Source organism: Emydura macquarii, unplaced genomic scaffold, assembly GCF_026122565.2.
Source record: "Emydura macquarii macquarii isolate MOO-44397 ecotype Brisbane River unplaced genomic scaffold, CSIRO-AGI_Emac_v2 contig_1644, whole genome shotgun sequence".
NCBI classification, from domain to species: domain Eukaryota; kingdom Metazoa; phylum Chordata; order Testudines; family Chelidae; genus Emydura; species Emydura macquarii.
This window is the reverse complement of record NW_027131781.1, coordinates 1,176,913-1,196,212: the sequence shown is the minus strand read 5'-3', so window position 1 is coordinate 1,196,212 and position 19,300 is coordinate 1,176,913. Positions and strand designations below refer to the sequence as shown.

Sequence of the window (19,300 nt, the reverse complement as noted above, 5' to 3'; positions counted from 1 at the left end):
GCATGGGCGTCAGAAATCCCATCGCACCCGCAAGAGGACAGTTTGCTAGGGGACCCTCCCCACGCTGGCTCAGCGTCAGGTGCCGGCTGCCTCTCAGCTCAGAGAGGGGGATTTTTAGACCTGCTCAGCAGCATTCTGCTCCCACTCCAGTCCAGGGGATGTTTACCACTGATTGCAGTGGAAGCAGTTTGGCCAGTGCCAGGAAACCCCATCCCGCGCGTCCACCGTTTGGTAAAGTGCCCCAGCATGGCCACAAGGTGCTCAGTGCCAGAGACGCAAAGTAATGGCTGGTCTCACCCAGCCAGGCAGAGCACTGGCACCGGCGCTGATCACACCGCCCTCATGCACAGCTTCGGAGCCCAGAAGAGCAGGGGGACTCTGAAATGTCCGTTTTATTTCTAAAGGACAAGCAGAAAATCCACCTTCTCCTGGCCAGCCTGGAGACAGACTCCAGCCCCCAGTTCTGCCCCTCGGTGCTGCGGATTGGAAATCATCCCGTAACACCAGTGACCAGTCCTAGCTGTAGGCAAACTGAGGAACCGGCTCAGCGTGAAGGGGAGGTTGAATTGCTTTGGGACACTGACTGACCGTTCAGCGCAAGCTCTCCCCGGAAGAGGCTATGGGTTGCAGAGAGAAAGCCCCTCCTTGAACGGGCTCTGTGTGCCAGCCTGAGCCTTCTCTTGTTTGGGGTCTGGTCTTGGAAGACTCACAGCTGCCATCCAATTATGTATTTACACATCAGACTGAAAACAACTTCCCCCACCCTGTGTCCTTGGCAGGGGTTGCCCACCGAAGGGATCTTTCAGACAGCGACTGGGAGTCCACGAAGCCGCACTGCCACCTCAGGAAGACAGACAAGATAACGGAATTGCACGTTTCCCGTTTACAGGCAGTTCTTGCTGCTCAGATTTCCTTGGGCTTGTATCACAGCGTCACAGGCTGCACTGGATCCATTTCAGGGGCCTGAGAGAAACCAGGCAAGACTTTCTTGAGACAGTCTCTCTCTGGACAGACCCACCGTTTTTCTGTCTGTGTGCAGCAGTGCTTGCCTACAAACTGCCATGTTGCTCCCTTAGACAGTCACAGCTCACGTCAGAAATGATCTTGTGGAGAGCAGTGTCTGTGCTGAAGAAGTCAACTCCACAACCTTCCCGCTCTCGCCGTCTCGCTCTGTGTCAGCGATGGGAGACGTTGCCTTGCCGGACTCCATCTGTCTCCTGAGCGGGGCAAGGGGGGCAGACACCAAGCTAGGGTTGTGAGTCCCCATGTGGGTGACTCTGACCCTGTGGAATAAAGACAGAAAAGTAACGCCACATTTGTGGAAGTGCCAGTGCGATCCCATGGGAACGGATGTCACATCGGACTGCACACGGAGCCGAGGCATGCACTGGGTCTAAGAGAGACCCTGAAATTACAGGAACCAAATCAGCCAAGCAAACCCCTGCCCTGAGGAGCTCCCAAAACAAGGGCCTGTTGCTGCTCCCTGGGGGAGTTTTGTCCTTGATCCCAGCCGCTGCAGGCTCAGGCACAAAGACGACAATTCAGACACCAAAGGAGAATAGCCCGAGCGTGAGACAGTTCAGGGAAATGACCAGGTGAAATGCCAGCAAGTACGCTGGTGAAAAGGATCCTGATTTCAGGCGCAGCAGTCCTCCCTGTTTTATAGCTCCACTCTTCGGAAGAACATATTCAGAAGGAATTGAAAGGTGCGGTCTAGGAGCCTGCCACTAGGTGGTGGAAGCTTAACGGTTTTTAGCTAATTGGTTCACTCCTATTCCAATCCAATCAACTGCAAAACTCCCATTGGCTTCACGGGCCAAGGAAAGCAGGATCGGGCCCTTTGCCATTGCAGAAGCTTTAACCTGGAGAGTTTGACAAGCCCTGAGCTGAACGGAGGCTGACCGGGAAATCCTGCGCTTTTCAGCACCCGAGGGGTTGGCAGCCAGAACCGTTGAAACGCTACAGCCCCAAGCTGTGCCCGAGATGCCGTCCGCCCAGCCACGGCTCGTTCCACTGGACATGTCGGCATTTGAATTACGTGGTTTCCTTCGAGCTGCCAGAAAGGGATGAGGGAGTTCGGGCGACTTGATCTTCTCTCAGTGCAAACGCGCCGCACTTTCAGGTTATAATTTAGTCACCTGCCTTTTGCGGGTGTCTGCAGCGTGGGCCTGTGGCACACTGAATCCTGCATGCCTCCTTCGTTAGCCCTGGACAGACAGCTCCCGCCCAGGCTAAAACCTGCTTCAGACAACCTCGACTGAGGTACCTGGAGAACTTCACAGCTGCTGGCCGCTGTTGGGCTGCCCTCCCGAGCGTTTCCTCTAGTCCTGTAAGGCCTGGGCCTGCTCCCACTCAAGTCAATGGAAATTTGGCCACTGACTTTAATAGCAGCGACTTTGGGCACTGCAGAGCCAGCTTCAAAAGAGTCCCAGCTTGGGATGGTCTGTCCCAGTGATTCCCGGTATCTCCCCCCGGAGCGCAGGGTGTTGGCTGCTCATGCCCCTGGGAGGAAACTCTTGGCAGCCCCCCACGTAAAACGGAGCGTCCTGCAGAAGTGTCGATGTCCACAGATTGTTTTTCCGGTCAGAGAGGTGGAAGTTCATTTCCTGACAGCTCCTTTCAGCACTGCCAAAACAAGAGGCTGTGATTTCTCAGGGTAGATTCACAGGAGGTGGAATCACGCACCCATCCCGGAAAGCCCAGGGGTGAGGGCACTCAGCTGGAGCTCAGGGGACCCGGCTTTCATTCCCCACTGGAAAGCAGGGACTTGAACACAAGTCACCCACATCCCAGGTGACTGCCACAGCCACTGGGCTATTGGGGATGGGAGAGGGGACCCCATTCCTCCTCTTTTGTGGATGGCATTCATTTGTGTAAGATGGTTTAAGATGCCTGAAATCAGAACAAAACATTTCGTTCAACCCCAAATGAAAGTTCTGGCTTTTTATCTGGCAAGAATCCTGAAAGTTTTAGTTTGGGGTTAACAAAAACAAACCAACACAATTTTCTTCAGTTTTTGGTCCCTGCCACAAAACCAAAAAAAAAAAAAAAAAATCTTTATTCGCACAGCTCTGTGGGTAAGTCACATGGATGTATATCCCTGCCCCACAATGCCTCACGGGAGTGCAGGCGGCTTAGCTAACACATACGTAGCGCTTTGGGATTCTCAGATGACAGATGCTGCAGAAGAACAAATTTTCAGTATTTTAGAGCATCTCAAACTCTCCCTCTTAAGGAATCAGTCGCCCAGAGGCAGAGCCATTCACGTGCTACGTACACGTAGCCTGTAGCCTCTCCGCAAGCTAAGACAGAGCAGAGAGTGCAGAGATGCATCCATCCGCCACACAATGAGTGCAGCCCAACGCCAGTATACCCCACAATCAGAATCTGATCGTCCTCCAGCCTGCCAGCTACAGGGAAAGCTTCCTGCCTTACCCAGATTGAAGTCTCCAGACGCTACCGCTGGCCACAATACTGCCATTGGCCCTGTAAGCGCTGGGCCTACTCGTAAGCATCTGCAGGCTTGAGCCTTTACCGCAATCCCTCCTGACACAATTAGCCATGCTCATTGTCTGTCCCACCTATCCTGCCCATAACAAGCCCTTTGTTAATTTCTACAGCACCGTGGTAATGGGATGCTAAAAACTGTATTATATGGGTCCCAGGTGGCAGTGTGTGTGATACACCTGATTTAAACCAACCTCAGCCAGACCTGGCAGAACATTAAAGGAGGATCCTACTACAAACACATCTGGTGTGTAAAAGCAAGCTCTGTAGCCAGCCCATACCCACTACAGGGACACGACACAGTTCAGAAGGAACAAAGCCATGTAAGTTGCAGGATCTCCTCAACATGCCACTCTTCAATGCCCCAGAAAACTTCAGCTTTGACAAAACCTTCGGACAGGAAACAATCATTTGCAAGATTTCACACGGCTACCAAACTCCACAAAGAAACTGGAGATAGACAGGTATCTGCTTTAATTGTTTCTATGGGGAAGCAGGCAGAGGATATCTTTAAATCTTTTGACTTTACTGAAGACAATCACAAAGATGACCATGAAAGGGTTCTGGCTACATTTGATGCATACTTTATACCTCAGAGAAATGTGGTTTGTGAAACAGCGCGGGTTTTCAACCAGAAAATTCAAGAAATGGGGAGAATATGCTGAATTTTTATAAGAGCTCTGCGTGCATTGGCTGAAAACTGATTCTGCGAATGCAAAACATGAAAATATCAGACACAGGCTGATTATTGGATTAACAGATAAAAGCCTTTCACAGACAAGCTGGGGGAGACCAACTTCTGTTGGTGAGAGAGAGACAAGCTTTTGCGCTATCCAGAGTTCTCCTTCAGGTCTGGGAAAGGTACTTACAGCCCTGGTCTACCCTACAGACTTAGGTCAATGCCAGGCAGCTTACATCGATCTTCCTCTGTAAGCATCTACACTAAAATGTCGCTCTCACCAATGTAACTCGCCCACTACACCGACTTAACTCCATCTCTGCAAGAGGCGTAGCGCTTAGGTCCATGTAGTGTCAGTATAGACGCTGCATCGCCTAGATCGACTGTGGCTGGCTTTCAGAAACCATCCCACAATGTGTCACACTGATCGTAACATCGGTGCAAGTGCTTTTGGTGAAGAGACACGCCACCGACACAAGGAGCGCGGTGTGAACATGCCAAAGTGATTTAACTACTGCGGTGGCTGCACATCTGCATAACTTAGGTTGACTTCATTTTGTGGTGTAGACATCCCCGGAAGGTGTTGTGCAGGTTTCCTTTACTGATGAGGACAGAGGTCAGAATGATCATTTTCCTGCCCTGTGACTGGAGAAGTGTTGACGGTCCATTTCACCGTGACTGGTCCCTTGAAATGTGTTAACTACTCAGCTAATTAATCTCTTCCACCGTGTATTTGGCCGTGACACTCGGAATACCTTTCCCAGACCTGAAGAAGAGCTCTACATGTAAACACGTCTCTCTCACCAACAGAAGTTGGTCCAACAAAGGATCTAACCTCACCTACATTGTCTCTCTAATATCCTGGGACCAACCCAGTTCACCACCACATGCAAATATCATTAATAGTAGCTACAGTTGAAGAGAGATTGAACCCGAGCCACAGCCACACAGAGACCAAAGCTGAGCTGATGAGACAGCAAAGCTGACAGCAACTTGACAGACTTGAAAAACCTGAAACTAGCTTAGAAACTGTAAACAGACACTTGAGTGTTAAAAGTCATGATCATAAAACCCCGGAGGCAAAGGGAGAGAACTCTAAGGTGGAGGGACAAATTCCAGCTGACATGCACAAGGTGTGAAAAAAGTTACTTCCCAAGAGATGATGCACATCCAGTCAGAGGCACATGGTGTGATACATGCACGAAATATGGACATTTTGCAGCCGTTTGCGGCACCAGAGCAGTCAGGGAGTTGCCTCCCATTACAGACAATCAAGAGCCATTGCTTCTGGGAGCTATCACTTGTGATGACAGAGCCTGCATGGAGAGTGAAGTTGAATATTCATGGCAAGACTATTGACTTTAAAATTGCCTCAGGAGCAGATGCAAATTCCTTCTGAGATGACTGTGACAGTCTCCTTCAACCCCTCTCCGAGCAGAAGTCACCTGGCACAGCTCTGACCAGCCTGGAGGTATTCTGAACTGCATGGGCAAGATCACCAGAAACAATTTACAGAGACAACCACTGTGCATTCAGAGTGCATGTGATCAAAGACCAACCATCTTTTCAGTCACAGCGTGGCCACCAGGATGGACCTAGTGAGGAAGATGGAAGAACTCACTGGAGAATTTGAGGGGACTGGACTTTTGAGAGGAGATCCCGTACGTGTCAACTTACGAGGCAGTGCTGGACCAGTCAGTGCACAAAACCCCTGCCAGAGACACCTTGGCAGAAACTAGCTGCAGGTTTATGCAAATTGGGAGGACTCATTACCTGGACATTATGCACTGTTTCCCCAGTATGTAGAAATGTACTTGAAAGACATAAGACGGCCCAGTGTTAGAGAAACCAAGGTCCACTTCTGCTTCCTTTCGTATTCCAGAACAACTAGTGACAGACAATGGAGGACATTTCCTTGCCGCAGAATGCAAGTCATTCTGAACGGAATAAGATTTTGATCATGTTGCTAACAGCCCACATTACCCACAAGTGAGTGGAGAGGCGGAGAGAGCTGTACAGACAGCCGAGAAAAGCCGACAGCAAGAAGATCCATTCCTTGTTCGTCTGAGTTAGAGATCGACACCAGTTGCAGCTACTGGATAGAACCCAGCACAGCTCCTGATGTAAAAGACAAGTCAGAACGACTCTTCCAATTGAGGGTCTTTTCCAATCTCTAAATTGGCCAGACATGGAGAGAGTAGCCAAATGGGATAAAAAGAGCTTGTGAACACGTACAAGAGACACCACTCAGCTAGAGAACTGCTGGGTCTGGAGTCTGGTTACTGCATTCGTGTCAAATTGGATGGAGAAGGGGGATGGACAACTCCAGCTGTGGTAAAGAAAAAGAATCCAGTGCCCAGATTGTTTGTGACCGAGACAGACAGTGGAGAGCTCAACAGAAACTGCTGACATCCACCGTTCGTTCCACAGAACGAGGAATCTACAAGCAAACTCCACAGGTGACAGATGCAGAAGAAGAAGATGCCTGGAGGATTCCAAACCAACGACAATCACTGCCAGTCGTTACATTACTGGACAGCCAGACGACAAGCTGAAAAACCGGCCTGATGCAGAGACACCTACCAGCCCGATCCCTGCTGAGCTTCCCAGACAGCGTGCTGGTGTCACTGCTGTAAATGGCAGGCATGTGGAACGCAAAGGGGGACATGGACTCGAATGCTAAACTGAAGGGCACTGGTCAGCCCCTAGTGATGCTGTGTGTAAAATGCCCTGTTTAAAAGAACCTCAGCCCTACGGGGCAGAGTGTTAGAGACTCTTAGGACGAACACATCTGGCAGGTGCAAGCAAACTCTGCAGCCAGTCCATACCTGGTACAGGGACATGACAACCACTGCTGCAAATCAAGGCCTCACATTCGTTTGCGTGTTTCACATCATTCTTCCTCACAGAGCTACTCTGCAAAGGAAAAACAGCCTCTTTCCACAGAAGAGCCACTCCCCCCCAGTCCCCACTCACAGGTGACTGCAGGTCATTGAAAACCTTCGTTATTTAACACTGAGATTTCTTCCAACATGCGTTCAGATTAATCACGTCTCTCCCCGTCCCTATCTCAGCAGTAACTGCATGGAAAAGATTGACTTGTGGCATGCACATCATGACTCTAAAAGAGACACACACTTTACATCCAGCGGCATTAGCGGGAGTGTTTAAGGTACAGAAACCCAATCTGCCAGCCAGCGTGTCAGCACCTCCAGACGTGTCACTGCACGGTGCCTAGCCCAATCACATCCTGCCTGAGCAGGCCTGGTGCTGGAACTCCTAACTAGTCCTGGACGAACACTGCACAGCCAGGCCCAGGGAGCTGCTCCGTTCACACAGACAGGGTTTTGTCTGCACAAGTGTGTGCTGCAGGGCAGTACTTCCTATGGACCGTCATCAGTTTGCAAGCAGGAGGGTAGTTGCCCAGAAAGGATTATTTGTTATTTGTCACTTCTCAGCCTATTGGAAACATTTCAGCCAGGCAGGCAGGGAGCAAAAATAACCCATCCCACAAATAATGAACCACCACCTGGGGAAGGGACCCTTCCGGTATCTCTGACAACCCACGGGCAGGAGCGTGAACTGATCCTGCAAACACAAGCAGGAAGAAAGGATAAGCACATCAGATAATGTACTGGCAACAGATACTTCAGCCAGCTCTCCTCAAGAGAGGTGACTGGATAGTTATTTTATTAGGCTTTGCTAATGTAATTCACACCGCTTTACATGTGACGTGCGCGCTGTGAAATGTAAATGTAACAGACTCCAGCCGTGTGGTCCCCTCCCAAGTCATTCATCCGGGCCGCGGTGTGTGTCAGTGTGTGCGCTATTTTATTGCAGCTGTGCGCTAATACTGTATTTTAAAGTGAAGTGAAGGATAGCCAAACGCTGTGTAACCTGCCTTCACAGACCTGCCACCAATTCTAGCACACTGCAGCTTGAGGGAACTATTTGAGTTACACACACAAAAAACCAAGAGATTGAAAGAACATGGTTACGAGGTCTAGTGCTCGTGCGTTCAGTCGCTGGTGGAGGGGGGGAGGGGAATGAATTAAGGTTGCCTGTTCCGCACCCCCTCTTGGGGGGCTCCTCAGCTCAGTCCCAGCCTCCTTGTCCTGCCAGTCTCTGTCTTCAACCTCAGGCTCCCCATTCTAGTCTCTACCCCACAAGTTCCTTGCCCAGCTAGTCCCAGGTTTCCCCTCCTATCCCTGGCTCCTCATCAGTTCACTCTTCCCTCCCCACCACCTACTACTGCCAGCCCCCCCGCCACCATCTTCTCTTTCCATTGCCCAGTCAGCCCCCAGATCTGGCTCTTGCAGCCCCCAACTTTGAGAGCACAGGAGAGCGTCCTGAGGTCGCACCCGCCTCCATTCTGGAGCCCAACAGCAATGTGCTGTCAGGAGCAGCAATTGGAGAGAAAGCCCTGCTCAGCGCTGTCCACTCCACCTACGAACCATTTCAAATATTCATCCTTGGGCTGCCCCCAGCAAGCCGCTGCCACCCTACCCAGAATGTCGGGTGAGATGGTCGGGGCACAAGAGGCCAGTAGGCATCCAACTCCCATTGGAAGCCAGTGGGATTTGGGCTCTGAACACAGCTGGGCAAATAACCACATTTTTGGTTCCCTGGCCAGACTAAAAAATTGAAGAAAAAGTGTTTCGGGTTGAACAAAACATTTAGTTTCATTTCCAAGCCTTAAAATGGGGGGGAGCCAATTTCAAAACAGTCATTCGGAATTAAAAAATTAAAATCTTCGTATTGTGACTTTGCATCAGCTGGGTAATTATTTAAAAACACAAGGGTGTGGCCGAGGGGGCAGAGTTGCTTCCTCCTAACTTAACTTATCCCTTCTTCTGGGCTTTTGGCATGAAGTTACACCGATCTAGATTCCTACACAAGCTCTCCATGATGAGTAATTTATACCACCTCACACATCACATCTGAATTTGAACCTATAAATCAAAGGCATCTTAAGGAGGAAGAATTATTTTCTGGGTATGATCCTCAAATTTTAGCAGTGCTAGAAGCACAAAACTACCAGAAAGGTATGGGCTGGTATTTACCTAACCTGCTTGGTACTCAGAAATGCTTGGAATGGGAATTTGATAAAGTAGGTGAATGATAAAATATACTGGATGCCAGCTCAAGACCGTACTCTCCTTAAGGCACAAGAGCATGAACACAAGGATATTAAAGATTAAAAAACACACGCTTCATTTTCTCTTCTATGCAAAGAATTCCTGTAATGCTGCTTGTTCAGCACAATGCAGTGACTGCATGCTGGACTACTCAAAACAAACAAGCAAGAGAGTCTAGTTAGGAAACCGCCTTTCCTATGTGCGGACCGGATACTGATGCCTAGCAGCAAGCTGACCCCACATTTTACAAGCACTTTACACACGCTAATTGATCAGGCCTCACAAGAGCCTGTGAGGAGGGTAAATGCCAGCCCATTCTAGAGCTGGCCGAAACAGAGGTGAAGTGACCTGCTCAAGCCCACCGGTGAGCCTGTGTCAGCACCAGCATTAGAACGCAGCGCTCCTGAATCCTAGTCCTGAGCAGCTAACTCCCCGATAGCGCTGACAGCGAGACGCCTGTAGTTTGTGTGTCTGTAGTGTCTAGAGCGTCTGTAGTTTGTGTGTGCTGCTCAATACGCTCCAGGTAAGAGTGTCGGTTACACCCTCGCATGTGTTTTTCCACCCGGTCACAGCTCCTGGCCACTGCAAAACCCATTGGGTGTCCCCAACTGCCTAACCAGGAGCCTCTGACGCAAAACAGAGCCAACTAGTCTGAAGGGTGATGGGGGCTCCTGGTTCCTGCTCCACGGGTCCCCTTGATACAGTCCCATGCGCCTTAACCTAGAAAGCGACTGAGGGTAGCTGTGTGGCCTGCTTAGCAGCTTGCCAAACCTCCCAGCCTGCTGTCTCCTTGTAGGCATGGGGGAGCAGGGAAGCCAGCAAGAACCCTTTTGAGGGCAGTGGGGCTGCTGTCTGCTCTCTCCCAGAGCCACCCAGCAACAGCCTGGACCCTGCTGCTTTTAAACCCTTATTCCACCCAAGATAAGCGACGGGGCCAGAGGATGGGGCCAGCCTATTCCACAGCTGCTTTAACCCCTTTGTCACAGGTGCGGGGTTCACACCGCCCCACGCTTTGTCTCAAAACCAGCACCCTGGAGCCCCACACTCCCCACTGCCGTAGAACTGTGAGATGTCCTGTACAGAGTGGCTTGGGAGTGGTCTTTTTAAGTCTTGCTCTGTTGAACATTAACATCCAGCTGGATTGTATGTGCTACTACAATATGGGAAGTTACGAAGTTTTGCTGTGTGGTGCTATTGAAAGATGTGGTGAGGTAGGAAACACCCACAACCAGCTTTTCAGGTACAACAATGGAGCAGTCAGACATGCTGATGGCCTATTAAGGGAAATCCACTCTCCCAACGGCCATCCCAAAAGACTTCACACAGGAAGCGCATACACCATGGATGCTGCTTGACCAGTGGGGGCAGCCCCCATCTCACACACAAGAGATCTTTCCTAAGCTGGAAGACGCTATAAAAGAGATGGCGTCACATCATCACTTTTCTTCACTCCCCACAGCTCCACACCTGAAGGAACAACTGGACAACAAAGGACTTTGAACAGGGGAGGAGGTCCCAGGCTGCAAAGCAGATGCAACCAGCGTATGAAGAATCTGTAGCCTACTTGCATCATGTGTCAGGGTGAGATATTGCTCGATTTAAATCCTGGACTGGTTGTAGACAGACTGCAAATTTATTTTTATTTCTTTGGTAACTCTCTCTGATCTTTTACACCTACCACTTCGAATCACATCTTTCTGTAGTTAATAAATCTGTTTTATCATTTTACCTAAACCAGTGCGTCCGGCTGGAGTGTTTGGAACATCTCAACTCCGTGGACAAGGGCTTGTGCATAACGTCTCCCCCTGAAGGGCGGGGCAGACTAGATAATGAGCTCACACTGGCCAGATTTGTGACCACAGCAGGACAGTGTAATGCTGGGGCGCAGTGCATAAAAGCTGGGCGAATTGGCTGGTGCCTTAGTGATTGTTGGTTCACGAGCAGCTAGGGAAAGCCTTCCTGTACCTCAGTTGGGCGTGTGCCTGCCTGTGTGAGCACTACAGCTGCTAGAGGTTTGCAGCTTGCCGACAGCATCACCGGGCCAGCAGCAGCGCAGGTAAACACTGCTGGGCATAGGGCTCCATCTGCTGACGGGCACTCTGCTAGTAGAGGGAGTTTATTTTTACCCTTAAGTTTTCAGTGGGCCCAAGATTTTGGCCCTGGGCAGCTTAACCTTGGCAGCTGGTTCTGAATCTTTTGGAGATCCTGTCACTACAGCAGACATGGTAGACAGACTGGAAGTATGGAGGTTTCACCTAAAGCGATCAGTGCCCAGCTGTGCTGACTGGGACAGCTCATGCCCAAAAAGCGATGGGCTCCAGCTCGCTGCAGGGCCAGGGAGGCAGCGCTGCAGCAGTTCCCAGGCAGTGTGTGGTTTTTAAAGGTTTTCTTACCAACCGTAAGGGTCTAGAAAAGTTAGAGTTAGAAGCACAATCTAGCAGCCAGCCCCGTCTGCAGAAGTTGAACTGCATAATACACAGGGCCCTGAATACAACAGGTGTGAGATGCTCTATCCTCTGTTAGAATCAAAGGAGTGGAAGGGACCCTGAGAGGTCTTCTAGTCCAGTCCCCTGCACTCAAGACAGGAAAGCACTTTCTGGTTAATATAATAATTCAAACCATTAATTTTAAGGCCAAAGCTTTGGAAGTTTCAAGGATAAGGCCCTGATATATCTTCCCTTTATTGTCTAACATACTACTACATTTGAAGGTACTTACAGGGTTAGAAGTTAGACATAATCCAATGAACACTGTAACATCTTCTCAGTCAAGAGCTAAAGAGAAAATGAGTTTCTAAAATTAAAGCAGCCAAACAGAAGAACTGCATAATTTTGCATTAATTTCATTTGGATGAATATTTATGATATTCAGTTTAACAACAGTAAAGCCAAACGATTATGGGGTCAAAAACACTCTCTCTGCTCCCATGAAATTGCAAAATGTACATGAAAAAAGGCCTTAAAACAGTGCCAGTGATGGTCTGCAGCGATTGCACCAGTTCCACAAGAACTAGAGAAATGACATCTATTGAATGCTCCACGCTGAACCCTAAACTGCTCGCATTCAGAGTCATGCCTGAAGGATCCATTGATTGCTTAGTAGAAGGTTCTTTTATATCCTTGTGGGACCTGAAGAACTCTGATCTTCGAAGCACTTTATTAGCTCCTGGCATTCTCGAGCCATTGTGAACATGATCTACAGCTGGAGTTTGTCTTTATTCCAGCAAATGCTTTATTAGAGAAAGAGGAGCAGCAGCAGCACATCTCCTTGTAAATGGGCAGTTTTCCCATAGGCATCATTCCCAGGCAGAGCTGGGTGGGAAATGGTTTTCCTGTCCTGCAAAACTTTGATTCTGACATTTTTCCTGTGCCACATCAGGAAAAGAGCCGTGTGCGCGCATGTGCCTACAAAGACTTATGCCAGGATAGCCAATAGCCCGGCTCAGTGCTCTAGTCACTGGGAGATGGGGGACACTCTGCTCTGCCCCCTTCAGACCAGAGTCTCCCGCATCCCAGCTGAGTGCCCGACCCCCCTGACCTCACTAGTGGTGGATGGTGGAACACAATCTCTCTTTCAGCAAAACCAGAAATCCCATCCTGGACCTGACAAACTTTTTCCAACAAGGGCTTGGTTGAAGCTGGCCCAAGAAAGATGAAACGCCCCCCCCCCCCCCCCAATGTGTGAAAACCAGCCAAACATTTTGCTGAAGGCCTGCCAGGCAGCCCTAGGACTAGCTCTCCTGGAATGGGCAGGCGGCTGAACCTGTCTCCGATAAGTCACCCTGGTGGGAGGGTTCAGAAATTTCAAGGTGAGGAGAACAAAAGGGGGGCAAAAGGGACAAATATTCTCCTCCTCCAGCTGCATCCCATGCGTGATCCAGCCTTTAGTAGGGGGCAGGTTGTGCATGTTCCTCAGCTCATCCAGGAAAGGCAGCATCTGATTCAGGGAAGAGATTAACCCAGGCTGTAGCTCTGGGCCTGGCAGAGGTCACTGAAGACCTTCCCCCGGTCACCGCACAATTCCACACGCCGTAAAACTCCAGAAGATGCGCGGCTCCACAGCGGGCTGCAGCAGCCCTCTAGTCCTCCTGGGGCTGGTCACTCACTCCCCGCGAGAAGCCCAGCCCTTGCTGCTGCCCTGTGTAATGTCTGCCACGGGGCTGTGTATTTAGCGTTGCATTGCACTCTACCCTACTGCACCCTTCTGAAAGCCGCCAAGGGAGAGCAGAACAGACACAGCCCCATTGCGGCCTCCACCTGCCCCAGTGACTCAGTTCTGCCCCAGTTCTGCCTCAGAACTCACCGGGGAGGAGAATTGTCCCCTCCTCTTGAAACTCTCCACGCACACACTTTGCACGATCGGAGGAGGACAACCTGCTGTAACGTCCCTCCTCAGGGATCAGGCAAGGAACCTGTACCCCTCCCTACCTCAGATGCCTCCACCTGCCCCAGTGACCCCATCCCCTCCTGCCTCCTCGCTTCCCTCACCACCTGCACTCACCCCTTCCTTCCTCTACCTCCGTAACGTCTCCTTCTTCACTCAGGGGAGAATCTCCTGGGAGCAGTGCCCAAGGGAGGGCTGAATGTTGGACCCCCACAAGGACAATCCCCCCGCCCGAGAGAATTCCCAGGAGACTGTTGGATGAGCAGTGCTTCTGGTTTAACAATGGCCTCAATCTCTACACAAATTGAATCAACAGCCTCAGAAACTAAACACCTCTTGATATTCATACTTGCATCTTACTGCAGTTCTCCCCCCTCACCTTAGAATAAAGAGGCTTTTCCCTCCCCTTCCAGACAGTTGACTGTGCTAGTCTTAATTGGGAAATCACTACAAATTGAATTGCTATTCAGCACCTCCTACACACGTCTATTAGCTACTGCGGGTTAACAGATTCAAAAATATCAGTGCGAAATTATTTTCCATTTGAAGAGTTCAGCCTAATTCTAGGCTCGTGTGTTTAATATCATTGCACTGAACTTGGCTGTAGGTTTGGCTGTATTTTACTGAGTTATGTTAGACCATGTGGAGCCTTTGGCTGTCCCTGTGTTCACAAAAACCAAAAGATTGTTCACTTTTCCCCAAAAATATCTTAATTTCATAGCAGAATTTACCAACCAACCAACCAACCGTGTATTTTGATTGTTCTCAATCCCATGAAGTTGTGTGTTCTACCAGTGGCATATAGCATCTGAGTGGAAGATTCCTCTGCCCAAGTCACTGCCATAGCTGAGGGAGTTATCCAGGATCTCCAACGTGATGGAAAAGGAAGAGTTGTGAGGGTTAGTGGCCATGACCATGCTGTGGTTTCCACTCTCAGTGAGGATGGCAGGGTCAGACTGCAGGGAGAACTTGTGACCTCACTGAAGTCAACAGGAGCTCCGCAGGTCATTAGCTTCCTGGGAGTCAAACATGTTTGGGGTGAAATCTTAAGACTACACGTTGCTTGAAGGCTCCTGTGAACAGCTAGAATAGTCCTAGTAAGACTAACGGAAGGGTTTGCTCAGCCCCTATGGGAAAGGATTCCATTTGCAGAGCGTGTTCCTTCGGGAGCATCACGCACTCGGTCAGGCTTGCACACGAACCGCTTGCGGATGGCAGCTCTTGGTCAGTGGCCATCACACAAAATCAGCTTCTCCTCCCCTTCGAAGCCCTACAGGATGTAGTGATTTCACTCATTACAGAACGAGACCGGCCCATCCTCGCAGCTCCACTCTTGATGCTGCTCCACATTCTTCTCCTGCTCCTTCCTCCATGCTGCCCCTGAGGAGCCCTTCTGCCAGCTATCAGGTCCTTCACGGCTGGATCCAAGGGCCCAGTCCACAGCCCACCAAAGTCAGGAGGACTCTGACTGACTTCAGTGGGTTTTGGAGCAGGGCCTAGGCTCTGGAACGCCCTGCTGTCCCAGCCAGGCTCTCTCCTGGTCTCAGCCCTGCTTAAGGGGCCACAACGGGGCACTGACCAGACAAATGTCTAGGATATAGCTTGTCACACCTGTGCAAGCTCCTGGGTTTCCCAATGCAGCGCCTCATCTCTAGCTCAGATTTTAGACCAATTTCTCAGGGGCAGGGGCTGTCCTATCATTCTGCACCTTGTGTGACACTCAGCACCGTCAGCAACACAAGGCTTATTTGCCAGACTGCACGGAAAACGTGACAAAAGTACCTCGTGCCAAGAAGCTGGACTCCCACGATCCGCTCCTGTTGCTGAAGTGAGACCCAAGCCCCTCTCCGCAGCAGCTGCCCCAGGAGAGGGCTTTAGGAAGCTCCGGATGCATGTCCACTCTCCGTGAATGGTGCTCTTAGGAGGGCAGCACGAACGCCACTGCTCTGCTTCCCGCTGCGCTGCCACACTCTAGGAGCCCGATGGGCTCCAGCCAGAGTTCTGGGGGGAAATTCTCAAAAGCATCTCGGTCCCGTTTTCGAGAGAGACTCAGCCCTTTGACAGCGCTCACTGGAAACTCCCATGCCATTTCTGAACGCGGGACATGGGTGTCATTGCACTTCGATGCTTGTGGAAATTTTGCCCTTCACCATGTTTCAGTGCCTCTCAAAGTCCTGCCTCAGCAGCCTAACCACCAAAGTGGCCATCTCAGAGCAGCGAGGGGTGTGGTATTTCCCTTATTGAATAGCTCACTTTACCCTGGACACTTCTGTAGAACTATTCATGGAATATACCACAAGTGTGTCAAAATTGTCAGCGACGACAAGGTTATTGTTGCCTCCCAGAAGCTCTTAACATAGTAAAAATAGTATTTTGTGGCATATTCAAAATATGAAAGAAGACCAATTATACTTGAAGACTAGAATATATGCTTTATGGTTGTGTGTACATCTAGACGTCGTGTATATTATAGCTAACTACCACAATTCTCTAACACGAAGAGCTCTCATCTTCTACTACTAAATATAAATACCCATTTCTATACCCAAGGCTTTCCGACCAAGACCTAGACAAGTTTCCATGTCTTTTGATGTACAGTTGTCCAATATTTTTGGATCAGTCTTTCAAAGAATCATTTGAGCAGAGCAGAGATAAGCAATGTAGGGGCGCTCGAATTTATAGATTAAAAAGGAAAAAAGATGAAAAGCGCAAGGGGCTATGTTGTCAAGGCAACCACCAATGGTAAGAATGAGAGAGAGACAATGAAGTGAGAACACTTAGCAGTGATAGTATTTATGCCAACACTGCCTGCAGAAAAGGAAATGAAGCCGGAGAGCAAACATTGTGCTACATTGTTAAAGCACTGATTGGAGCGGGTGAATTTTCCTAATCCAGTGCCCCATATTACAGAAGTAGGTTTGCAAACTGTGCTGTACCACCCTTAGAAATGGACCTGTGCCCTGCCTGCGATCTGGAAAAGAGAAAACCGGGATTTTTTTAAAGTCTGGTGCTTAGAGTCAAGCATCCAAGAGCTAAGTCATTTTAGGACCAAAAAGGCCAGTCAGCCTCAATGTCGCTGCTCTTCTTTGGCTGAGTTTCATTGCACCACATCCTAACCACACCCTCCACCTTCTTTAGATAGGACTGGAGAGGCAACCCTCCCGCACAGCAGTTCCTTGACCGAGGGGTGGCGTGGTTTCTTGCAGAAGTGAGAATTGGGGCCCAGTTTAACACTCTCACCTCTGTAAAGGAAGAGCAAATCTGAGGCTCACTGAATTACAGCCAGAAGTGGGGGGCAGGGGCCCAGAAGCAGGGCCACTAATTCCAGGTTGTGGGTCTCTAACGCTCTAAAATGGGGCTCACCGGGCGAGGATGAGAACCCATTCAGCAGAAGCACATGAAGCTCTGGCCAGTTAACCCAACGACGACCACAGCGGTCCCCGACTCCCTTCTGGCATTGGAATCTCAGAATTAGAGGATGCTTTGCACAGGGCATTCTCTGTCCCTGGAACAGGGAGCGTCCTCAGAGGCGCTGCTTGACTGTGGTATCTGCCATGCAAAAAGAACCATTTGTTCCCACCCAGTTGTGTCAGGTACAACACTAATGCACCGTTGCCAACAACACTGGGGCATCAGAGCCTCTCCAGAAGAAGTGTGGCTATCTCAAAGGAACCTCTCACATGTTTTACGCTGCAGGTCTGGATTTTTCCCTACAAGCCTCCCACCCTAAGCTTCTGGGTAGCATGTGCCTCCGTGTTACTGGGACTGTTGGTGCCAAAAGGCTGCTTGTTTTCATTCATTCGATTTTAACAACAGCAAGAGGTGCCTATCTGAGTACTTCAGGCACGTGTCAGTCTAAGAAACCCCATCACATGGAACGGTGGGTAACAAAAGGGGCACAAAAAAGTGTTTGGGGGTTTTTTTTTGCATTCACCAAGTACATATGCAGCGCTCAGTAGTGTTTTTATGGGATAGTGACTCAGAGTCAGACTTTAAGGTCAGAAGGGACCATCATGATTATCTAGTCTGGTCTCTTGCACCACAGAACCTCACCCAACCGCTCCTGTGAAGAGACCCCTACCCTCTGGCTGAGTTACTGACCTCCTCAAATCAAGATTTAAGGACTTAAAGATACAGAGAATCCATCATCAGCAAGTGACCCATGGCCCAAGCTGCAGAGGAAAGCAAAAAACCACCAGGATCTCTGCCAATCTGACCTGGGGGAAAAATTCCTTCCCAACTCCAAATATGGTGATCAGTTCAACCCTGAGCATGTTGGCAAGACCCCCTCAGCTAGCGTCCCATCCCCAGCCGGTGGAGATGTTTGCTGCTAGCAGTCACAGATCGGTCACATGCCATTGATTGCAGGCTGTCCCGTCATGTTACCCTCCCCATCAAATTATCAAGCTCAGTCTTGTAGCCAGCTCGGTTTTTTGCCCCCACTGCTCCCCTTGGGAGGCTGTTCCAGAAACTCACTCCTCTCATGTCAGAAACCTTCATCAAATTTCAAGCCTAAGCTAGCTGATGGCCAGTTTATCTCCATTAGTTCTTGTGTCAACATTGGTGTTTAAGTTAAATAACTCCTCTCCCTCCCTGGTATTTATCCCTCTGTTGTATTTACAAAGAGCAAACATATCTCCTCTCAGCCTTCGTTTGAGTAGGCTAAACAAACCAAGCTCCTTAAGTCTCCTCTCGTAATGTAGATTCTCCATTCCACTGATCATCCTAGCAGCCCTTCTCTGCACCTTTTCCAGTTTGAACTCATCTTTCTTAAACATGGGAGACCAGAACGGCACAGTATTCCAGAGGAGGTCTCACTAGTGCCTTGCATGATGGCAATAACGCTTCCTTGTCTCTACAGGAAATACCTCATCTGATGCATCCTAGAATTGCATTAGTCTTTTTCACGACCACATCACAAAGTCATCCTGTGAGTTGCCAGTGATTAACCAATCCACACAGATCTTTCTCCTCCTTGGTCACTTCCAACTGTTATATCCTCAGCTTAGAGCAAAAATGCTTGTTGTTAGTCCTTATGTGCAGGACCTGGCATTATTAAGTTTCATCCTATTTCTATTACTTCAGTTTTCAAGGTCTTCCAGACCTCCTCGTATGATATTTCATTCCTCCTCCATATTGGGAATACCTCCCAACTTTGTGTTGTCTGCACATTTTATTGGCACAAAAAGTGGGAGTACGCTAAGGCCATTAATGACGGCTGAAGTTGGCAGCCATTGATAAAGAAACCAAGTTTTCACAAGTGTTTTCACCAGTTTATTTCACATGGTTCAGATCTTCAAGATGCCGTTCCGTGATATTATGTACTAAGGCAGTTTACTGGAGAACTTTGGCTAGTGGAGGGAGAATCAGGAGCTAGGAAGAAAACCCATCAGCACTGGGGGGCTGTCTGCCCCATTATTTGCAGTTTTGCCCTGTTTAGTCTCCGTGTGACTCCCCTAGAGACCCACAAATCACCCAAATAATCTTTGTTACCCCCTTTCGATCTGAGCACTTAGCAAAGGTTTAGGGTCTTGTGGGTTGTTTCCAGCATGAGGCGAAAAACAGGATTGTATCAGCAAAACCTGACTATGAA

The 19,300-nt window shown here is 49.5% G+C and overlaps 1 long non-coding RNA gene across 1 annotated transcript in view; it reads right to left on the bottom strand.

Annotated features, from left to right (window-relative positions):
• Positions 1-1,563: 1,563 nt before the first annotated feature.
• The window catches only part of LOC137158291 (uncharacterized), a 30,739-nt gene continuing 13,002 nt past the window's right edge, over positions 1,564-19,300 (bottom strand). Inside the window, exon 2 of the long non-coding RNA XR_010921348.1 lies at positions 1,564-2,625. This is a non-coding gene — a long non-coding RNA (uncharacterized lncRNA). The remainder of the gene's footprint in view (positions 2,626-19,300) is intronic.